Below are 18,003 nucleotides of genomic sequence, written 5' to 3' on the forward strand. Positions count from 1 at the left end.
GTGTCGAATAGAAGTCCTAGAAAAATCATTGTCTGAGAAGGAAGTAGAGATGACTTTGGAAAGTTGATTATCCACCCGAACGACTGTAGCGTCTCCATCGTGAGATGCAGGTTCTGAGTGAGAATCTCCGCTGATGGTGCCTTGACCAACAGGTCGTCCAAATATGGAGTGATGTTGACCCCTTGACAACGGAGAACTGCGACTACATGACCTATGACCTTTGTAAAAAACCCAGGGAGCCGTAGAGAGACCAAAGGGAAGAGCCTGAAACTGAAAGTGCTCCGGGCCCACTGCAAATCTCAGTAGAGATTGATGTCTTACCCAAATCGGGACATGTAAGTAAGCGTCTTTTATGTTCTTGAATTTTTGGGTTGAGGGATACGGGCTGAGAGCCTTCAGATTCAGAATGGTTCGAAACGAACCATCCGGCTTGTCTACGAGAAAAAGACCTGAGTAAAAACCCCGACCCCTCTGATGAGAGGGAACCGGAATGATTACTCCATTTTGTAAGAGGGTGTTAGGGTCTCCTGCCCTGTGCTGCCACGTCGTCATGGCAACCGGGAGACAAGTGCTAGTGGAGTAACCTGAGCGCAGCTGATACTCCGGTTCGGGTCTTTTGCTGTGCAGTGGTTATAGGCTCTGTGCACGGCAGGGGATCCGGTGCTGGTTTTTGTGCTCACAGTCTGTGAGGTCTGAGTGGGGCGTGGACAGCACCTGCTTTATAAGGCCTCTTTTCAGGGTAAGCAGATGCTGCTGAATCTTTGTTGGTTAGTCAGTTTCTGAAAGTTAGCCAGTACTGTGTAGCTTTGTATTTGTTTGTTGCTTACTGCAAATAGGCCTGGGGATTTGGTATTACACTCTGCCAATCCAGACCTAGCAGTAAGACTGGAGTCAGTCGTTTAGCTTGCTGGGGTTCTGTTACTACTCTGTGAACTTAGCAAGTTTGCGGCTGTATTCTAAGACTTGCCTGTCTAATCCTGTCTCACTGTGCTAGGTGTCAGGGGTCAGTTTAGTGGCAGTAAGCTAAAACCTGTGCACTGCAAGTGAGAAATAGGATTGTGGAGACTCTCCTTGTGTCTATCATTCCATCTCTGACCAAGGAGTTTACTGCCACACCCGTTGGTAACCCTTTAGGGTTTTGCTGTTGCCCTTAGCAACAGCATTTCGGGTTCTCTACGTATTAAAACACAACATCTTGCTTTTTCCATCTGTGCAGTTCTAATACAAGGGAGATACCCAGTTCCTTAGCCTCTGGGCTTCTCTGTTCACTTTGTGTGTATTTTGTTACCCTATTACCTTCTGTGTACGTTATGTCATATTCCCCAGTTTGTCTGTGAGTCCATTTGTTTTGCATAACAGTTCAAACACCAGTACATTCCTGCAGACACTGGAGTGCATAACAGTTCTGACACCAGTACTTTCCTGCAGGCACTGGTGTGCATAACAGAGGGTTGTTATTGCCTGAAGGAGAGCTTGACGTCTGGAGGGATCGTCTGGGAGAGGTGTTATAAATAGTCGGGTTGGGACTGTTTCTTCGAAATCCAACATATATCCTCTGGATATGACTCCCATTATCCACCGATCCGGTTTCGATAGGAGCCACACATCCTTGAACTGAAGTAACCGGGCCCCAACCTTCTTTGATCCCTCCAGGAGACCTGAGGCGTCATGGCTCAGGTTTGTCGGCAGGCTTACTGGCCGGCCTGCGAATAGCCTGGGATCCTCTTCCTCTGAAAGACCCCCGTCTTGGAAATCTGTAGGAAGCACGAAAGGATTGGAAACTACCTCTGCCCTGTGTACGAAAGGACCGAAACCTTGTAGGTTTTGGTTTGTGAGGTGCAGATGGAAGGAAAGGGCTCTTTCCTCCAGTAGTGTCTGAAATAATCTTCTTTAACTCTGATCCAAAAAGAAACTCACCTTCAAAAGGCACTGCCGTCAAGGTTTGCTTTGAGTCAGAATCAGCATTCCAAACTCTAAGCCACAAGGAGCGTCTTGCGGATACTGTCAAGGCTGAAACCCGAGACTGTAGCGCAACCGAATCCAACCAGGCCTCACCCACATAAGTGAGGGCCTCCGAAATCTGCTCTGCTAATTGGATGGCTTCTGACGGATCGTCCGACTGCATTCCCGATACCACCTGTGCAAGCCATTCATCCACGGCCTTAAGTACCCAGGCACTCGCCAGTACTGGACGGAGGGAAACACCTGATAAAGAAAACATAGATTTTAGTAATGCTTCTATCTTCCTATCGGTAGTGTCTTTTAAGGTCACAGACTGTACCGACGGAATCACCGTAGCTTTTGCCAGATGTGAAATAGGAGCGTCTACCTTTGGGTCCGTCTCCCAAAATTTTGTATCTTCCTCCGTAAAGGGATATAGAAACTTTAACTTTTTAGGCGCCTGAAAACGAGAATCCGGCTTAAGCCAGGGTTCTTTTAAAATATCTGCAAAGTGAGAATAAGAAGGGAAGGCAGTAACCTGTCTCTTCTGTCGTTTGAAGAAGGGGGAAAGAGTCTCCGCCGCGTCCTGAATATTAAGAGTCTGACGAATGGCTTCTATTAGCAATCTAACTTCCCAAGCCGAAACTTCATCCCAATCAGGATCTACCTCCCCCTCCTCCAAAGGAGATGACAGAGTGTCCGCCTCCTTACCTGGAAACGCTATAGCTGGTAACGGCTGCGATCGCTTAGTAGCAGTCGAACTGCTGGCCGCATTTACAAACTTATTTAAGGACTGAGTTAAATCAGTGATACTCCTGCCCATATTCTGGGCCCACAAGGGCTCCACCTGAGTCCGAGCAGATTCAGTCTCTCTAGACTGACGCAAATCTGAAATTGCACCAGAACATGCTGTACATAGGGTACCCGCGTCAGTACTACCTTTTGCTAGCTTTGAGCCACACTGAGAGCAGGAAAATTAAACCACTGAGGCCCCGTTTTTCCCTTTGAAGGTTTGTCCGGTTTACTAGTCATTTTCTCTATTCTGAATGTACTAAAGAAAGCAGCATACAATTGTGACTAGTGACCTTTCAATAGGAAATTTATAGCTTGAAGAGATCTCTGGGACTGTAACCCAGTATGCTGGCTCTCTTTGCCAAGTAATAAACAGCCTTAGCCCATTAGCTTGATTGTAATCTCCCCCTATGAATAGCCCCTCTATACTTGCGGTTTTGTAAATAAAGTCTCCCCCTGAGAGGCTCTCCTGTACTGCACAGCGTCCCCTCCGGAAGATGGCGTCAGGCAAAGTGACGCGCGCGCGGGCAGAGCAGGGCGGGAAGCAGTCCCTGCACTCCTGTTACTACGCGATCAACCGGAAGTTCGGGCTGCCGCGCGTTGCTAAGTATAGCGACTTACGCGGCGGCTTCTCCGGGATCCCCGTCCGTCCCCACAGCCCCTCAGACACTACTGCGGGTGTAGGGATACAGGTCTCCGGCATAGCTCCCGCTGGCGGGCTTGCGCCGGGGGAGAGGGGGTCGGGGGGGGGGGGGGTGAAATATTAATAATCAATAAAATAAATCAAATAAATAAATATTAAATAAAATAATAATAAAATAATAATAAAAGCAGTTAGGGACAGCCCAATACTGTCAGTGACAGATTGTGGCTGTCCAGTACCTTTTTGATCTGTCGTTTTAGTGAATAAAAAGGCCCCAGTGACCAAGGTATGGTGGCCCTTTCTGACAGCATCCTTGTTCCATTTATACCTGTCACCTGTAGACAGGGACTAGGTATAGAAAAATAAGAAAGGGAAAAAAAAAAAAAAAATCTAAGGAGAAAGAAAAACTGTGTCTGTACTCCACAGGCACAAAACTAAAACTGAGGTACTGGCTAGGCAGGAAGGAGATGGGAGGGGTTAGAGGGGGGAGGAGTCAGGTTTTAATAGTTCTGTGCCAAACTCCACAACCACACACCTCTAACCCACAAGTAATGGCGCAGCGTCCCCCAGATGGATGAAAGAGAAAAGTTAACCATTCCAGTCCCCGCTGCAACGACTCTTAAAGACCCATCAGAGTGTAAGCTAAAAGCTATGCTAAAGTCAATGTATACAGCAGTAGGGGTGTTGCTTAGACCTGCTTTGGTTGGAGATTGGGTTAACAAGGCTGTCGTTGGATGGGCAACACAGCTCAAGTTGGGCCTACAACAGGATCTTCCCTTAGACCAGCTTATACTTCTTGCTGATCACATCTGTGAATCTGCAGAGTATTTAGGTACGGCTTCTATGGACGTCGGCCAGGTTTGTTCTCGGCTGTCAGCTTCACTAGTTGCGGCACTATGGCTGTGTTCTTGGCAGGCAGAGGCAGAGTCAAAATGAGGAATAGAAGCGTTGCCTTACGCTGAAGAGATGTTATTTGGTCCTGAATTGGACAAATGGAGTGGTTTAAGACATCCACAGATGGGTGGATCCGAAATTTAGTGTTCAAAGGTTACAAAATAGAGTTTTTCAAGACAGGCCTCCCTGTGTCGGAAGACAAAAAGGCGGTTCTGCAGACCGCGATTCAAACACTCGTAGATTCAGCAGTTTTGATCCAGGTTCCAGTTCACCAACAGGGTCAAGGTTATTATTCCAGTCTTTTTGTAGTACCAAAGCCGGACGGCTCTGTCAGACCGATATTAAACCTGAAGAGGCTCAATCAGTACGTGACTTACTACAGATTCAAGATGGAATCCCTGCGGTCAGTGATTGCAGGTTTAGAGCCACGGGAATTCATGATTTCGCTGGATATCAAGGATGCGTACTTACACATTCCAATTTGGCCACCGCATCAGGTGTACTTAAGGATTGCAATAAAGCAAAACCATTATCAATTTCAGGCACTGCCATTTGGCCTCTCATCCGCGCCTTGGGTATTCACAAAGGTGATGTCTGTGATGATAGCATATCTCAGATCCCTGGGAGTGATAATAGTTCCGTACTTAGACGACCTACTCATCAAGGCTCCGTTTCAACAAATACTCCTTCAACATGCCTTACTAACATACAATGGGGGTCATTCTGACCTGATCGCTCGCTGCCGTTAAGCACAGCAATCAGGTCAGAATTGCGCATTCGCCGGCACATGGCTGACAGCCGATTGTTGTCATTACCTAGCAATCGCTTCTGCCTGATTGACAGGCAGAGGCAGTCGCTGGGCGGGAAGGGGTGGCACGGTGGCGTTTGGCAGCCGTATTGTGGGTGTTCCGTCCGGCCAACGCAGAAGTGGCCGGATCGTGCAGGGGGCGGGCCGCAGAGGTGTTGTGACGTCACACGCAGCTGCTGCGACCTGGGCAGCGACGAATAGCTGCGCTGGCCGTGAGCTACTCCTTAAGTGCAAAAGCATCGCCGCTGTGCGATGCCTTTGCATTCTGGGTGCGGGCCTGACATGCGGGGCAGACTAGCCCTGTGCTGGGCGTCCCCCCGCATGTCAGTGTGTCTGATCGTAGCCCTGCTAAATTTTGAAGGGCTACAATCAGGTCTGAATTAGGCCCAATGTACGGTTGTATTGTCAACTTCAAGAAATCAAGCCTGGTTTCGGGTCAAAGAATTAAATTCCTAGGAATGATTCTGGATACGGTGGATCAACGCGATTACCGGCCAGAAAACAAAGCACAAAGCATTTGTCATCTGGTACAGTTAGTGGTCAAACCACGGATAGTCTCGGTGCAGTTGTGCATCCGCCTGTTAGGAAAGATGGTGGCGTCTTTCAAAGCTCTCCAGTTCGGAAGATTTCACTCACGTCCTTTTCAGCTAGATCTTCTAACACAGTGGTCAGGCTCTTATCTACAAATTCATCAGATGGTGCGGTTGTCTCCAAGGGCCAGAGTATCACTACTCTGGTGGCTCCAAGTACAGCATCTCACCGCGGGGAAAACAGTTCTGTTTGGAATTGGATAATTCTGACAACGGACGCTAGTCTCAGAAATTGGGGAGCAATGGTCCTACATTGTCAATTTTAGGGTCTCTGGTCTGACCGAAAAAAAAATAAGAATTTACTTACCGATAATTCTATTTCTCATAGTCCGTAGTGGATGCTGGGGACAACGTAAGGACCATGGGGAATAGCGGCTCCGCAGGAGACTGGGCACAAAAGTAAAAGCTTTAGGACTACCTGGTGTGCACTGGCTCCTCCCCCTATGACCCTCCTCCAAGCCTCAGTTAGGATACTGTGCCCGGACGAGCGTACACAATAAGGAAGGATTTTGAATCCCGGGTAAGACTCATACCAGCCACACCAATCACACCGTACAACCTGTGATCTGAACCCAGTTAACAGCATGATAACAGAGGAGCCTCTGAAAAGATGGCTCACAACAATAATAACCCGATTTTTGTAACAATAACTATGTACAAGTATTGCAGACAATCCGCACTTGGGATGGGCGCCCAGCATCCACTACGGACTATGAGAAATAGAATTATCGGTAAGTAAATTCTTATTTTCTCTAACGTCCTAAGTGGATGCTGGGGACTCCGTAAGGACCATGGGGATTATACCAAAGCTCCCAAACGGGCGGGAGAGTGCGGATGACTCTGCAGCACCGAATGAGAGAACTCCAGGTCCTCCTCAGCCAGGGTATCAAATTTGTAGAATTTAGCAAACGTGTTTGCCCCTGACCAAGTAGCTGCTCGGCAAAGTTGTAAAGCCGAGACCCCTCGGGCAGCCGCCCAAGAGGAGCCCACCTTCCTTGTGGAATGGGCATTTACAGATTTTTGGCTGTGGCAGGCCTGCCACAGAATGTGCAAGCTGAATTGTACTACAAATCCAGCGAGCAATAGTCTGCTTAGAAGCAGGAGCACCCAGCTTGTTGGGTGCATACAGGATAAACAGCGAGTCAGATTTTCTGACTCCAGCCGTCCTGGAAACATATATTTTCAGGGCCCTGACAACGTCTAGCAACTTGGAGTCCTCCAAGTCCCTAGTAGCCGCAGGCACCACCATAGGTTGGTTCAGGTGAAACGCTGAAACCACCTTAGGGAGAAACTGAGGACGAGTCCTCAATTCCGCCCTGTCCGAATGGAAAATCAGATAAGGGCTTTTACAGGATAAAGCCGCCAATTCTGACGCGCGCCTGGCACAGGCCAGGGCCAACAGCATGACCACTTTCCATGTGAGATATTTTAACTCCACAGATTCAAGTGGTTCAAACCAATGTGACTTTTGGAACCCAAAAAACTACATTGAGATCCCAAGGTGCCACTGGAGGCACAAAAGGAGGCTGTATATGCAGTACCCCTTTTACAAACGTCTGAACTTCAGGGACTGAAGCTAGTTCTTTTTTGGAAGAAAATTGACAGGGCCGAAATTTAAACCTTAATGGACCCCAATTTCAGGCCCATAGACACTCCTGTTTGCAGGAAATGTAGTAATCGACCCATTTGAATTTCCTCCGTCGGGCCTTACTGGCCTCGCACCACGCAACATATTTTCGCCAAATGCGGTGATAATGTTTTTCGGTTACATCCTTCCTGGCTTTGATCAGGATAGGGATGACTTCATCCGGAATGGCTTTTTCCTTCAGGATCCGGCGTTCAACCGCCATGCCGTCAAACGCAGTCGCGGTAAGTCTTGGAACAGACAGGGTCCTTGCTGGAGCAGGTCCCTCCTTAGAGGTAGAGGCCACGGATCCTCCGTGAGCATCTCTTGAAGTTCCGGTTACCAAGTCCTTCTTGGCCAATCCGGAGCCACTAATACAGTGCTTACTCCTCTCCATCTTATAATTCTCAGTACCTTGGGTATGAGATGGCAGAGGAGGGAACACATACACTGACTGGTACACCCATGGTGTTACCAGAGCGTCTACAGCTCTTGCCTGAGGGTCCCTTGACCTGGCGCAATACCTGTCGAGTTTTTCCCAACGGTTTATAATCATGTGGAAGACTTCTGGGTGAAGTCCCCACTCTCCCGGGTGGAGGTCGTATCTGCTGAGGAAGTCTGCTTCCCAGTTGTCCACTCCCGGAATGAATACTGCTGACAGTGCTATCACATGATTTTCCGCCCAGCGAAGAATCCTTGCAGCTTCTGCCATTGCCCTCCTGCTTCTTGTGCCACCCTGTCTGTTTACGTGGGTGACTGCCGTGATGTTGTCCGACTGGATCAACCCCGGCTGACCTTGAAGCAGAGGTCTTGCTAAGCTTAGAGCATTGTAAATGGCCCTTAGCTTCAGGATATTTATGTGAAGTGATGTCTCCAGGCTTGACCCTAAGCCCTGGAAATTCCTTCCCTGTGTGTGACTGCCCCCCCAGCCTCGCAGGCTGGCATCCGTGGTCACCAGGACCCAGTCCTGAATGCCGAATCTGCGGCCCTCTAGAAGATGAGCACACTGCAACCACCACAGGAGAGACACCCTTGTCCTTGGTGACAGGGTTATCCGCTGATGCATCTGAAGATGCGACCCGGACCATTTGTCCAGCAGGTCCCACTGGAAAGTTCTTGCGTGGAATCTGCCGAATGGGATTGCTTCGTAGGAAGCCACCATTTTTCCCAGAACCCTTTCATTGATGTACTGAGACTTGGCTCGGTTATAGGAGGTTCCCGACTAGCTCGGATAACTCCCTGACTTTCTCCTCCGGGAGAAACACCTTTTTCTGGACTGTGTCCAGGATCATCCCCTAGGAACAGAAGACGAGTCGTCGGAATCAGCTGCGATTTTGGAATATTGAGAATCCAATCGTGCTGCCGCAACACTACCTGAGATAGTGCTACACCGACCTCCAACTGTTCCCTGGATCTTACCCTTATCAGGGAATCGTCCAAGTATGGGATAACTAAAATTCCCTTCCTTCGAAGGAGTATCATCATTTCGGCCATTACCTTGGTAAAGACCCGGGGTGCCGTGGACCATCCATACGGCAGCGTCTGAACTGATAGTGACAGTTCTGTACCACAAACCTGAGGTACCCTTGGTGAGAAAGGTAAATTGGGACATGAAGGTAAGCATCCTTGATGTCCCGAGACATCATGTAGTCCCCTTCTTCCAGGTTCGCAATCACTGCTCTGAGTGACTGAATCTTGAATTTGAACCTCCGTATGTAAGTGTTCAAGATTTTAGATTTAGAATCGGTCTCACCGAGCCCTCCGGCTTCGGTACCACCACAGTGTGGAATAATACCCCGTTCCCTGTTGTAGGAGGGGTACCTTGATTATCACCTGCTGGGAATACAGCTTGTGAATGGCTTCCAAAACTGCCTCCCTGTCAGAGGGAGACATCGGTAAAGCCGACTTTAGGAAACGGCGAGGGGGAGACGTCTCGAATTCCAATTTGTACCCCTGAGATATCCCTTGAAGGATCCAGGGGTCTACTTGCGAGTGAGCCCACTGCGCGCTGAAATTCATTGAGACGGGCCCCCACCGTGCCTGATTCTGCTTGTAAAGCCCCAGCGTCATACTGAGGGCTTGGCAGAGGCGGGAGAGGGCTTCTGTTCCTGGGAACTGGCTGATTTCTGCAGCCTTTTTCCTCTCCCTCTGTCACGGGGCAGAAATGAGGAACCTTTTGCCCGCTTGCCCACGAAAAGACTGCGCCTGATAATACGGCGTCTTCTTATGTTGAGAGGCGACCTGGGGTACAAACGTGGATTTCCCAGCTGTTGCCGTGGCCACCAGGTCTGAAAGACCGACCCCAAATAACTCCTCCCTTTAATAAGGCAATACTTCCAAATGCCGTTTGGAATCCGCATCACCTGACCACTGTCGTGTCCATAACCCTCTACTGGCAGAAATGGACAACACACTTAGACTTGATGCCAGTCGGCAAATATTCCGCTGTGCATCACGCATATATAGAAATGCATCTTTTAAATGTTCTATAGGCAATAATATACTGTCCCTATCTAGGGTATCAATATTTTCAGTCAGGGAATCCGACCACACCAACCCAGCACTGTACATCCAGGCTGAGGCGATTGCTGGTCGCAGTATAACACCAGTATGTGTGTAAATACATTTTAGGATACCCTCCTGCTTTCTATCAGCAGTATCCCTAAGGGCGGCCATCTCAGGAGAGGGTAGAGCCCTTGTTCTTACAAGCGTGTGAGCGCTTTATCCACCCTAGGGGATGTTTCCCAACACACCCTAACCTCTGGCGGGAAAGGATATAATGCCAATAACATTTTAGAAATTATCAGTTGTTATCGGGGGAAACCCACGCATCATCACACACCTCATTTAATTTCTCAGATTCAGGAAAACTACAGGTAGTTTTTCCTCACCGAAAATACCCCTTTTTGGTGGTACTCGTATTATCAGAAATGTGTAAAACATTTTTCATTGCCTCAATCATGTAACGTGTGGCCCTACTGGAAGTCACATTTGTCTCTTCACCGTCGACACTGGAGTCAGTATCCGTGTCGGCGTCTATATCTGCCATCTGAGGTAACGGGCGCTTTAGAGCCCCTGACGGCCTATGAGACGTCTGGACAGGCACAAGCTGAGTAGCCGGCTGTCTCATGTCAACCACTGTCTTTTATACAGAGCTGACACTGTCACGTAATTCCTTCCAACAGTTCATCCACTCAGGTGTCGACCCCCTAGGGGGTGACATCACTATTACAGGCAATCTGCTCCGTCTCCACATCATTTTTCTCCTCATACATGTCGACACAAACGTACCGACACACAGCACACACACAGGGAATGCTCTGATAGAGGACAGGACCCCACTAGCCCTTTGGGGAGACAGAGGGAGAGTTTGCCAGCACACACCAGAGCGCTATATATATATACAGGGATAACCTTATATAAGTGTTTTTCCCCTTATAGCTGCTGTATCTTTAATACTGCGCCTAATTAGTGCCCCCCTCTTTTTTAACCCTTTCTGTAGTGTAGTGACTGCAGGGGAGAGCCAGGGAGCTTCCCTCCAACGGAGCTGTGAGGGAAAATGGCGCCAGTGTGCTGAGGAGATAGGCTCCGCCCCCTTCGCGGCGGCCTTATCTCCCGTTTTTCTGTGAATTCTGGCAGGGGTTAAATGCATCCATATAGCCCAGGAGCTATATGTGATGTATTTTTAGCCATCTAAGGTGTTTTTATTGCGTCTCAGGGCGCCCCCCCCCCCAGCGCCCTGCACCCTCAGTGACCGGAGTGTGAAGTGTGCTGAGAGCAATGGCGCACAGCTGCGGTGCTGTGCGCTACCTTATTGAAGACAGGACGTCTTCTGCCGCCGATTTTCTGGACCTCTTCAGTCTTCTGGCTCTGTAAGGGGGCCGGCGGCGCGGCTCTGGGACCCATCCATGGCTGGGCCTGTGATCGTCCCTCTGGAGCTAATGTCCAGTAGCCTAAGAAGCCCAATCCACTCTGCACGCAGGTGAGTTCGCTTCTTCTCCCCTTAGTCCCTCGGTGCAGTGAGCTTGTTGCCAGCAGGTCTCACTGAAAATAAAAAAACTAAAACTAAACTTTTCACTAAGCAGCTCAGGAGAGCCACCTAGTGTGCACCCTTCTCGTTCGGGCACAAAAATCTAACTGAGGCTTGGAGGAGGGTCATAGGGGGAGGAGCCAGTGCACACCAGGTAGTCCTAAAGCTTTTACTTTTGTGCCCAGTCTCCTGCGGAGCCGCTATTCCCCATGGTCCTTACGGAGTCCCCAGCATCCACTTAGGACGTTAGAGAAATACTGTTAATAAATGTCCTGGAACTCAGGGCAATCTACAACGCTCTGCGTCAGGCAGTTCAAATATTCCAGCCTAAGACTGTTAAGGTTCAGTCAGACAACGCGATGGCAGTCGCCTACATCAACAAACAAGGAGGGACTCAAAGTCGCATGGCTCGAATCCTGAATTGGGCCGAGCATCACCAAGTGATATTGTCGGCAGTGTTCATTCCAGGAGTGGACAACTGGGAAGCAGAGTATCTCAGTCGTAAGGATTTTCATCCAGGAGAATGGGCTTTACATCCAGAGGTGTTCCAGATGTTGGTCCAGCGGTGGGGTTACCCACAGGTGGCTCTAATGGCATCTCGCCAAAACCATCAAACTCCCCAGTATGTGTCCAGAACAAGAGATCCAAAGGCAGAGGCAGTGAATGCTCTTACAATAGCGTGGCCGTACAGCCTCGTGTATCTGTTTCCACCGTTTCCACTGCTTCCTCGGTTGCTAAAGCGAATCAAAAGAGTCCATGACAGTTATACTAGTGGCGCCTCATTGACCTCAGAGAGCGTGGTTCTCGGATCTCCGAGGTCTACTCGCAGATGATCCATGGTCACTTCCGCTACGTCTGGACCTACTACTACTACAGGATCCGTTCCTGTACCCTGATTTAGCGCGGCTGCATTTGACGGGGTGGCTGTTGAGACCGCTCTCTTAAGACGAGAGGGCATTCCGGAGTCGGTTATACCAACTATGTTACGTGCTAGGAAGCCAGTTACAGCAGCTCATTATCACAGCATATGGCAAGCTTATATACTGTAAGTTGGTGTGAAGCTCTGAAGTTTCCGACATCTTCTTTCAAGTTATTCCGTCTTTTGCTATTTTTACAGATGGGGTTACATGGAGGACTACGTATTGAGACACTAAAAGGTGCAGGTCTCGGCCTTGTCAATTTTCTTTCAAAGGCGTTTGGCCCTTTTGCCAATAGTTCACACTTTCCTGCAAGGTGTCCTGAGTACAACCTCCACTTATACCACCTACAGCGCCATGGGACTTGAATCTAGTTTTAGATTTTTTGCAGTCTTCACTTTTTGAACCCTTACAGCAAGTGGATGTTAAGTTTCTAACTTGGAAAACAGTGTTTCTCCTAGCCTTAGCATCAGCAAGGCGTGTTTCAGAATTGGGTGGCTTGTCATGCAACCCACTGTATCTGATATTTCATGATGACAGAGCGGAACTTCGTACGAATCCCGCTTTTCTACCAAAAGGTAGCATCTTCCTTTCACATCAATCAACCAATCGTAGTTCCTGTTCTTTCAGAAGGCTTAGGAACTCCAGCTACTTTGGATGTGGTAGGCGCACTTCGCCTTTATGTAGCCCGAACATCAACAGTACGTAAAACGGATACATTGTTTGTTCTCTATAATGCAGTCAAGATAGGGTGGCCAGCTTCCAAACAGAGCTTGGATAGATGGATTAAGCTGACCATTCATCAAGCGTACTTTCATACTAGTCTACAACCACCTGCATCTGTTTCAGCACATTCCACACGTTCTGTGGGAACGTCATGAGCAGCAGGTCGCGGAGCCTCTACGACGCAACTTTGCCGTACAGCTACATGGTTATCAGTGCTTTTACAAGTTTGATACGTTTGCGGCATTAGCATCTAGCTTTGTCCGTCTAGTGCAGTGTTTCCCAACCTCGGTCCGCAAGGCACACTAACAGTCCTAGTTTTAGTGATATCCAGGCTTGAACACAGGTGACTTAATTAATACCTCAGTTATTTTGATTTGACCATCTGTGCTGAAGCCTGGATATCACTAAAACCAGCACTGTTGGTGTGCCTTGAGGACCGCGGTTGGGAATGTCTGGTCTAGTGTTACAGGTGCCAACTTGCTCTCCCGCCCAAGGGTACGTCCCAAGAGTACTCCAGTGACCCCTAGTGGATGAAAAAGAAAATAGGATTTTGGTACTTACCAGATAAATCCTTTTCTTTGAATCCACAGGGGGCACTGGACGCCCACCCAGAGCAGTTTCACCTGGCTTTTGGTAAGTTCAGTAGATCTAATGGTAACACATTCTGGCCCATCTAGACTTCCCTAATCACAAGTACATGCAAACACTGGGGTTATTTTTTGGGGGGGGGAACCAATTAACCAACCATAATTTTTGGATTATGGGAGGAAATCTGAGTACCCGGAAGAAACCCAAGCAAACACTGGGAGAACGTACAAACTCAGTACAGTTAGGGTCATGGTGGGAATTGAACCCCCAACCTCAGTGCTGTGAGGCAGTAATGCTAACCATTAAACTATTTGTACTGCCCAGCTGGCAGCCTGGCACAGCTGCTGTGCTGAGACCCAGTGCCATGCCACTCAGGGTGCACTCAACAATTTTGTGAGGTGAGCAATCAAATTTTCTATGCAAACCGCCATGTTTGAAAAAAGAAAATGAATACGCCTGCGCTTGCTTTTAGCCATATTGTACATGCGGAGAGATGTACTACGCCTGAAAAGTGATACATTTCCTGGTGATAAAGTGCCAGCCAATTGGCTCCTAACTGCCATGTCACTGGCTGCGTTTGAAAAAAGAGGATTTTGGTACTTACCGATAAATCCATTTCTCTGAATCCTCTAGGGGACACTGGAGTCCTATACAGTAGGGGTGTGAAGCTTGCAAACGGAGGTGTGGCACAATCTAAAATTAGCATTGTGTGCACAGCCGGCTCCTCCCCCTTCACATCCCTCCTCCCTCAGTTTGGAAAATTTGACTGAGAGAATAGGACATGATTCTATAGCACCTGGCGAGGAACCGAACCGCACAACCTGTCAAACAGTATCCAAGAAACGGTTAACCGAAAAACGAACGCTGTTTTACGAACTGTTTAAACAAGAACTTCGAACACAGCAGGCTGACAGCACCGAGGCGGGCGTCCAGTGTCCCCTAGAGGATTCAGAGAAATGGATTTATCGGTAAGTACCAAAATCCTCTTTTCTCTTTCATCCACTAGGGGACACTGGAGTCCTATACAGTAGGGGACGTCCCAAAGTTATCCCCAAGGGAGGGAGTGCTGTCGGTGGCCTGCAAAACTAAACGTCCGAACTTCTCCGGACGCAAAGTTATCAAACCTGTAATAATTTGTGAACGTGTGGGCTAAAGACCACGTTGCCACTCTGCAAAGTTGAGTAGTGGAAGCACCTCTGGCATCCGCCCATGAGGCCCCCACTGATCGGGTGGTAAGAGCACCCGCCTGAACCGAAAACTGTGTTACAGGAAATATAAGCTTGCCGAATGGCAAGTCAAATCCGTCTAGACAAAGACTGCATAGGTGCAGGCCAAAACTTCCGTGGCCCATCTAAAAACAAAACAAATGGTCCGACCTTCGGAAAAGTCGATGTAACCTACACGTATACCACTAAAAACGCGGACAACATGCAAAGACACGTCCCCATCTGCAAGACCCTAGGAAGACGGGACCATGCATGGCTGGTTTACGTGAACCCCCGAAACAAACTTAGGAAGGAAATCTGTTCCTGTACGGAATTCCGTCCTATCCGCATGAAAGATGAAAAAGGGACGTCTACCCTATAAGGCTCCCAACTCATAAACCCGCCTGGGCGAAACCAAGGCAAGCAATAATGTGATCTCCCAAGAGAGATATTTCAGGTCTTTCTTGCAAACGGCTCAAAAGTTGGAGTTGTCCGAAACTCCAACTCCAAAATGAAGTCCCACGGCTCAGTGGGAGGACGAAAAGGGGAACGTATGCTCAGAACCCCCAGTAAAAAGGTTTGACCTCTGGCAAGGATGCCAACCGCCGTAGAAATAGGATGGAGGGAGCTGAAAGTTGAACCTTCAGAACGCCCAGTATCAGTTCTACCTCTAGACCGACCTGAAGGAAAATAGAAGTCTGGATAAGTGGAAGTTCGTCGAATTCCACCCACGTACTTGACACCAAGCCATATATCTCTTCCATCTATGTAGTAGTACATGATTGTGACCAGCTACCTAGCGATAAACATCGTAGAAATGGCCGTTCTTGGTATCTCTCTGTCTCTTAAGATCCGGGTTTGAAGAGCCACGTCGTTAAACTCGACCTGTGCAGGACTGGGTGTTGAAACGGTCCCTGATATAACAGGTCCTCCCTCCGAGGCCACCGCCAAGGATCTTCCCCTAGTAATCCTTGCAGTTCTGAGTACAACTGCGGGACCAGTCTGGTGCGATCAGGATCGCCCACATTCGTTCTCTTTTCAACCCTTTCGGAAACCTGGGTATGAGTGGGAAAGGAGGAAAAATGTAAACCCTCCTGCAACACCAAGGAAACGTTAATGCGTCCACTCCGTCTGCTGCTGGATCCCTTGTCCTGGACACATATCTGGGTAGCTGATGGTGTTGTCAAGACGTCATTAGGTCCACTTGACGTAGACCCCATCTCCATACCACAATGTCGAACATACGTGTAGGCACCACTCTCCCGGATGTATGTCCTGGCAACATGAGAGAATCTGCTTTCCCAGTATTCATCACCTGGAATGAACACTGCCAAGAGGATGATGCGTCGCCTTTCTGCCAACAACAAGAACCTTGTGTCAGCCCTTGGCGCCTTCCTGCTCATTGTTCCTCCTTGACGGTTTAAGCAAGCCGTCGTCATGCCATTGTCCGACCGTATCCTGACGCGTTGACCCATGACTAGGTCTTCGGCTGAGTACACCGCTCTCAGTTCGAGAATGTACATGGGCAGGCTGCTCTCCAGTAACGTCCATCTGCCCTGAAACTGATGTTCCTCTAAGACGACACCCAAACTTCTGAAACTGTCGTCTGTTGTCAGGATCCTCTAATCCCAAATGCCGAAACTCTTGCCAGCTGCGAGATTCCTATGTAACAACCACCAAATTAAGGACGTTCGTATGCGCGGTGGAAACCGGATTCTTCGATATAGAACCCAGCGCGAACTTGCTCCCTAAGCAATGCGTTTATCTGGAATTGTTGAAAATGAAGTCTGCTGTATTGGAGAGCCTCGAACGATGCCACCATTGTTCCGAGAAGATGCATACAGAGGTGTAGCGAAACCGTGTGTGTGTCCGCAGTTCCTGAGCCACTAAGCTCTGCAGGACCGGGACCTTGCACTCTGGTAGGAACACTCCCAAGTGTACCGTGTCCAAGAGGAGACTGAGGAATTGAGTCTGTTGAGTTGGCATGAGGATGGGTTTCTGGAAATTTACAATCCACCCATGTTGTATGAGAAATAGATGAGATGTCTGAACATCCTTGATCAACTGTTCCCATGCCTTGATCCGGAGATCGTCTAGAGACGGTACAATCGTGACACTCAACAAACTCAATCCTGCAACCATGATTGCCATGGGCTTCGTAACATTTTTGTGATGAAAGACCTAATAGCAAGGCCCAGAATTGGCAGCGATCCATCACCAGTGCAAACCCTACTCAGCCTGGTGAGGAGCCCAGATTTGGATATGCAGACATGCATCCTGTATGCTTTCTGAGGGCAGTGGGGCAATCCCGTTGTAAACAAACTGACTGTGAGGTCTTTGCGAAAATCCAGTTTGTTGGGAGATTATGTTGTTTATGTAAAGGTCTGGTGAGGTTGTGGCCCAGATGTCCCGAAAACCTTCCAGACGTGAGCCCACCAACGGGGACCCCAGGTGAGCCGTTAGGCTGTCATGCCACGGTTTTGTCAGCAGGTTTATCCTGCTTTCTGGTTGCTGCCTGTGAGCGGCCTCTCCCCTGCCCCCACGTACTTGTGTACCGAAACCTCTTCCCCGGGCTCAAAAAGGACCGTGATCTAAATGAATGAAATGAAAAACTGGTCCCAAATAACCTCTCCAAACCTTGGTTCCTGTATAAGGTGTAGGCATAAAGGTGGATTTCCCTGCAGTAGCCTGCAAAATCCACTTGTCCAACTGTAGACCGAAAGGCATTTCACCCCCAAAGGGGGTGTATTCTACCGCCTTCATGGTGTCAGTCTCCCTGCCATTCTCTGAGCCATAAAATCTGTCTAACCGATATGGCCGATGCGGAGATGCGCGATGCTATCCTTCTAATATCCTTTGAGGCTTGACACAAGCATGAAACAGATTCATGACTGTGTTCCGCCCGTTGGGTAATCTTTCCTAAGCTATTTTTCCTAAATAGCCTGTACAATACGTCCAGACCATGCTCCCATGGCCCTGTAGACCCAAGTTCAGATGATCGCAGGTTTCTGTGTTGCACCTGCTGCTACCAAAACTTTGCCTTGCAAAATCGTCACATTAAGTATTGGTAAGATTGTCTTCTTCGACAACCTTCCTAGGGAAGCATCCACTACTGGTGGGTTCTCCCACTTAACCATTACACCCATAGGCAGGGGATAAGTTACTTGAGGCCCCCTTTTTTTTTTTTTTTCCCCCCAGAAATTGAAAATGTTTGTCAGGGGATTCCCAAGCCTCTTCCATTTGAG

At 48.7% G+C, this 18,003-nt stretch overlaps 1 protein-coding gene across 4 annotated transcripts in view; it reads right to left on the minus strand.

The window, feature by feature from the left end:
* Positions 1-18,003, minus strand: part of HTT (huntingtin) — a 517,727-nt gene that overhangs the window by 369,762 nt on the left and 129,962 nt on the right. The window lies entirely within an intron of this gene.

Source organism: Pseudophryne corroboree, chromosome 1, assembly GCF_028390025.1.
Source record: "Pseudophryne corroboree isolate aPseCor3 chromosome 1, aPseCor3.hap2, whole genome shotgun sequence".
Lineage (NCBI taxonomy): Eukaryota > Metazoa > Chordata > Amphibia > Anura > Myobatrachidae > Pseudophryne > Pseudophryne corroboree.